General features: G+C 45.6%; 1 protein-coding gene across 1 annotated transcript in view; it reads right to left on the reverse strand.

Moving 5' to 3' along the window:
- Nucleotides 1-6,065, reverse strand: part of ITGA9 (integrin subunit alpha 9) — a 313,829-nt gene that overhangs the window by 244,488 nt on the left and 63,276 nt on the right. The gene's annotated exons all lie outside the window — the stretch shown is intronic.

A 6,065-nucleotide genomic window follows, 5' to 3' on the forward strand; every position in this document is an offset into this window, starting at 1 on the left:
AGAGAGAGAGAGAGAGAGAGAGAGAGAGAGAGAGAGAGAATTAGAAGAGTCCAGGAAGATGAGCATTTGGCAACTACATTAATGTGGAGCTTCACATAATTCATAAGCTAATCTATGATCTCTGCAAATTCTGCCAAGGCCAGTAAGAGAATCTCAGAACTTTCAAGGGGTAAGGTACTCAGACAGTATCTAGTTGAAGTTCCCTCTCAATGCCAGTGCCAGGGAATCCGATGATTCCTGCTTAAATCTGTCTCTTGGATGATTAGAAACTTTATGAGACAGCAAATTTTTATCACAAGAATGGATGAGCAATAGACCTAAGTGGTACATAGATGAAACTCACCCATTCCAGAGTCTTCTCTAAATAACCTCTATTGGAGACTAGTTCCCGCCCCAGGACCCCCACTGTTTCTTCCACTGTGATAGGTTTGTGTCAACTTGGCTGGACCTGGATTCTGAATAGGTACACAGATTGGCAGTTAAGATCTAGTAATCCCCCATGGTGTGACGTAATACAGTGTAATCATTTTTATAATGGATTTGCTATGAGCAGCCAATCAGGTCTAAGAGGGTTAGGGTGGGATCCAACACCTTTAATTAAATCCCAGTCCTGATGCGACAACTGAAAGGATGTCTTCTCAATCCTCCCAATATAAAGTGGACACGGGAAAAGTTTGCTTGATTTTTTCTGGGTCTGAATCCGGCATCTAGCTCATAGTTCTCTGGTTCTTTGGACTTGAGCTAATGGCCTGGAAAACATCCTGCCAATCCTAGCCGTCATCAGTGGCCTGCCATCTTACCTGCCAACCTTGGATTAATCACCTCTGCAAACACCAGCCCATGGTCTTCTCATCCATCTTGGGTTCATCAACCCCTGCAACTACTTGAGCCAAGAGAAACCTCCAACCTACCATCTGACCCAGAGTCTTGGACTTGCCTGCTTCTACAACTACTTGAGCCACTTTCTTGATATAAATTTCTCTATAGATAACACAGAGGAGCCCTGGTGGTATAGTGGTTACACATTGGGCTGTGATCTGCATGGTCAGCAGTTCGCAACCACCAGGAGCTTGCAAGAGAAAGACTGGGCTTTCTACTCCCATATCTACTCCTGTAAACAGTTCAGCCTCAGAAACCCACAGGGGGTGCTATGCCTCAGCACTGGCTGGATGGCAGTGAGGGTTTTTTTGCGTGCACACAAAAGTATATAAACGTCAATGGTTTTACTTCTCTAGAAAACCCAGCCTAAGACAGCTACCTAGGTGACACCGTTAGACATTAGTCTGCTAACAGCAAGATCATAAGTTCAAACCCACCAGTCATTCCTTGGGAGAAAGAAGAAGCTGTCTGCTCCCTGAAAGATTTGTAGTCTCAGAAACGCTACACAGGATTCCTATGAATAGGAATCAACTTAATGGCAGCGGGTGTGGGGGTCTTATTTTTGTTCTTTTTTTATTTAGTCTTTGCCTAAAAGGAGCTAAAGCTAGGATATTCAACTAATCCATGTTGAAATCAGATAAATTCTTAGTTTTCAGCTGAATGCTTTAAAATATATATATGGTTTTAAAAAGTTATATACATGTACTAGTTTCGAATCTTCTCATGAATCTTAACTCTCAAATATTCAAAATTATATTATAAGATAGGTATATATATATGGTTTTAAAAAGTTATATACATGTATTAGTTTCGAATCTTCTCATGAATCTTAACTCTCAAATATTCAAAAGTATATTATAAGATAGGTAGACAGGTGACAGGTAGCCAAGAGAGTCAGAGTTGCTACCTTCAGGGTAGATGCCCACAATGAAAGGTTTTTCCAGCATCCTTACAGGGTTGCTATGAGTTGGCATCAACTCAATGGCATCAACTCAAAAAATAGCACCGAGTTTCAATTTTTGTTTTTGTAATTGATAAGAACTACTAGAATATATGGCAAACCCCATTAGTATTCAAGGGTCCCCTGTAGTTCTAGCTAATGATTTCCAAGGTCACTCTCACCTAATCAGCAGTGGTCCCACAGTGTGACCCTCAGCCCAACAAGACCAGCATAGCCCAGGGACTTGTTGGCAATGATCTATGTCTTTGGCCTCCATGGCCTGACTTTTCACCCATTACTTTACAGTGTCTTCAGGGAACAGGGACACTCTTCCGTTTACTCACCAGTTCCCCTAACCCTACCGCAGCCTGGAGCCATACACAATATGAAGCATCTCCTGTTGGCATTAGCCAACCTATCCTTTAACCAGAATTTAAAGTAACGCTTCAGACTCCCTGGGAAATTAGAGAAGGGGTGGGGGCGTCAACGGACCCCTAAGGAACACAAATACACTCTCCAGGCTCCTCAGCAACCGGTGGTCTCTGCTAATTCTCCCTACAATTACATGTTATCTCCATTTTACAGAAGAGGAAACTGGGGCCCCGAGGAGGTAATAAATATGTTCGGGTCACCAGGCTGGAGAGCGCAGAACTAAAGTCATCTCCAGTGCACTCTTGTCTCTCTGTCATCTTCCCTGCAGGAGACCCAGCCCTCAGTCAGCCATCACACCAGACCAGCTCTTGGGAGCCCTAACCCAAGCCGTTGTTCCAGCTCCTGCACTTCCCTTAGGCCTTGACCCCCACTCCCATTTCCCACTCTTCCCTTTAGGCCTGGTATTTCCAAATGTCTACTAATCCCACAGGTTTCTTTTCGGCCCTTTCTCCTCGTTAAATCTGGGTAGGGATGGGCCTGCAGCACTATTGGGTGAGCCAGGTCCTGGGAATCCTATTTTGAGTCCCAAGGCTCAAGGAGCAACAGGGCCTACACCCAGCCCAGCGTTTGCACCTGGTAGTCAGCTGCCCATTGAATTCAAGGGGCAAACTTACCCATCTTGGTGATGTGTAGCGGATTTTAAAAAGACACCAACATATCCAGTGGTTGCTTCTGTTGGTCGTCAATCAATAACAATTTAATGACAGGGGAGAAGGAGAGAGTATCACGTTTTTGTCCATTAAGACCAGCAATCAATCAAATCTGCTTCAAGTCTAGCTAAAATTAGCTTGAAATATGGGCTCTCAAAGTTTTCCAGTGTAGGAGGTCACTCACTATAAATACAGTAAAAACAATGAAGTCACACAGGACTGATGAAAGTCTATAAATGGTGGGGACCCTAGAGATTGGATCTGGAACCCAACATTCCTCTCAATAGACCTCATCAATGAACGAGCTAGAAAACAATTTTAGATCCGAAATTGCTCTAAATTCTCCCAGTTATCAAAAATGTGGAATTAAAGAAGAAAGTCTATGAGAAAGGGAGAGATGGAGGTGTAAAGTCAAAACTTCAAGAGCACATTTGGAAATGCCTACTAGTTGGGAGAAACCTGTCGAATGTGAACTGCAATATATTCCAAAGTTTACTTGAGCGCAGAACTTTGTCTTGCTTTCTGTTTGGGGCATACAATCAGTGATCATCCATTTAAAAACCGCGTTGGGAAACACTGGCGTAAAGAAGAATATTCTTTATGCTGTCTGCGTGGCTTAAACAGCCACTTGGCTGTCATCACGGTCATTTCCACAAAAATAGCCAGCCTGTGCACTGCTGCTGCCAGACAGGTTGGGGAAATCATTGTGCACAGAATGGTGCCCCCCAAATAAGAATGGGGAATCCTATCCCATACGCCTGTGGTTATAATCTCATTTGGGAGTGGGTTTTGTTACTCTAAGTGAAGTGTACTAGTTAGTGTAAGGTATGTCTTCAGTCAGTCTCCGAGAGTGCAAAGAACGGTGTAGGCACCGAGAAACAGGCAGATGGGGAAGACAGATGGCACACCACCTGAGCTCTCCAGGGAACCAATAAACAACAACAGGAGAAGAGGCGAGGACCTCCCCTCAGATAGTCTAGAGGTGGCACCCTACATTCGGACTGCTGGTCTCCAAATCACACATTTCTGTTTGCTAAAGCAACCAGTAGTGGTGTTGTTGTTACAGCAGCACAAGGTAAGTAAGAATCGGGAGGGTTAATGTCACGTGTCAGCTTGGCCTGGCTATGATTTCCAACGGTTTCACAGATTCTGTGTCATCCTCACCTTCCATATTGGGATCTGGTCTGAGCAACCAATAAGTTGAAAGGAGTGTGGTCTTCCCCCAGTGTACCCACAGATGTTCTGAAAAAGGTCTCCTTCCTCAACCCTCCAATCTTCTCGATCCCAGTTGTTGGGACACGGGCCGGCAGAATTCTCTAGTCTGCCATCCGCCCGACAGACTTGTGATGGGTCAGCCCCTCCAAATGCATGGACCTTGGGTTCACAATTTGTGTGAGCCATCTCCTTGAAGTACGTCTTTATTCGTGTGTATGTACCTATCTGCCCATCACTAATTTAGATCCTCCAGAGAACCGAGACGAGAACAGGTACCATGCAGAAAGAGGTGTGTGAAGCAACACCAACCCAAGGGTCTGCTGATTATAAGGCCAAACTTCCAGGTGGATGTCATGGGATTAGAGAACAGCACAAGAACCAAGGGATCGCTTGGGTGATGCAACACTCTTGGCTGCCAACCAAAAGGCGAGAGGTTCAAGTCCCCTCAGAGATGCTTGGGAAGAAGGACATGGTGATCTATTTCTGAAAATCTGCCAATGAACACCCCATGGAACACAGTTCTACTCTAATACAGATTACAGGGGGAGGGGGTTGACTTGATGGCAATTGGAAAATAGGGGGAATCAAGCGCTTAGCAGGCCTCTCTTCATTTCATTTCACTGAGGAATAAACAAGCCTTCCTCCCAACTCTCCTCAGAGATCAGTTTTTGATACTACTGACAAGCATGACACGCATGGACTTGCCATGACATGAAGTCGACGTGACTGTAGCCACTGGTACCGATGACCAAAGCCACCACCCAGAGGGAACACAGTGGCTGTAACAATGACCCAGAAATGCCACCTCTAGGGCTTCACCCTCCAGAAATGACATTCAGTTGCCCAAGAGATTCACTGCAGCATGGGAGCAATAGGGAGAGGAGGAGAAAGACCCAAATATTTGGCAACCAAGGATGAGTAGGAACAACACCTGTGCACTGAGAACAGGGACGTAGGCTTCTCTGTCCACAGACTCCGCCGGGGAAGCAGCGTGCATGCTGAGCATGACCTGGAGAGGGCTTGTCACAAATGCCCGGCTTTGCCTAACATTTCATTATGATGACCCCACCTTGGGGTGGGGTGGGGGAATGGACCCCTGCCCATTTGACAACTCAGAGCCTAAAAAATGTAGGTTTTCCCAGGTGTCCATGTGTTTCACATGCTCTGACAGGTCTTAGACTGTTATGAGGACAAACCAAACAGAATCATTTTCTTCACAACTGTTCTAGAATACCTTGGACAATAAAATAAACTCAAAATGGATCACTGACCTGAATGTAAATGTTCGCTAGGAGAATATTCTGGGTTTTTGTTCATCTTAGACGTAGTCCAGCTTCTTTTAATGTCTGATGGACATTTATTGAGCAATTGGCCAATGTCAATGCCTCTGCTTGGCATTGGGGACAGGGCGAGCCATGAGACAGTGCCTGATGCCAGAGTTGTGTCATCTCTTAGGAGCGCTTTATGGCTTTGTCATCAGTGAAAGTACCCCACACCCCTTTGACACCATGTACATCTCTTGGCCCTCCTTGGCGGAAAGCTACATCTATGGGACTCTTTGGCTCATGAATTTACCAAGTTACAGAGCTGCTACATGCCAACATCTTTCCTCAGAGCTGGCAGAAGGGAAGCAGAAGACGGAAGGAGGAAGAAACAATAGGGTTGGAGGGCTTCGTGGAGCGGCAGCCCAGTGTAACTCAGAATTTCCAGTGTGGTGGGAGAGTGATTACAAGCAGCTTGAGTGAAGGGGCAAAAGAGGAAGGAATTAAGGCATCCTGGTTGCTGGCATCTTCCCTTCCTCTGCTGCTGATAAAGAGGGAAATGGGCTGGTTTCAGCTTCTTCTTCTAAAGGGCTAGAAACAAAGAGTGTGGATAGCCCCCGGATGGAATAACAAACTGAAGAGCAAAGGATGCTGTCTCAGGAAGCAGGAAGTTGCAGGGGGGGGGGG

Source organism: Echinops telfairi, unplaced genomic scaffold (genome assembly GCF_000313985.2).
Source record: "Echinops telfairi isolate 266 unplaced genomic scaffold, ASM31398v2 ScPeMD7_7420;HRSCAF=8458, whole genome shotgun sequence".
Classification (NCBI taxonomy): domain Eukaryota; kingdom Metazoa; phylum Chordata; class Mammalia; order Afrosoricida; family Tenrecidae; genus Echinops; species Echinops telfairi.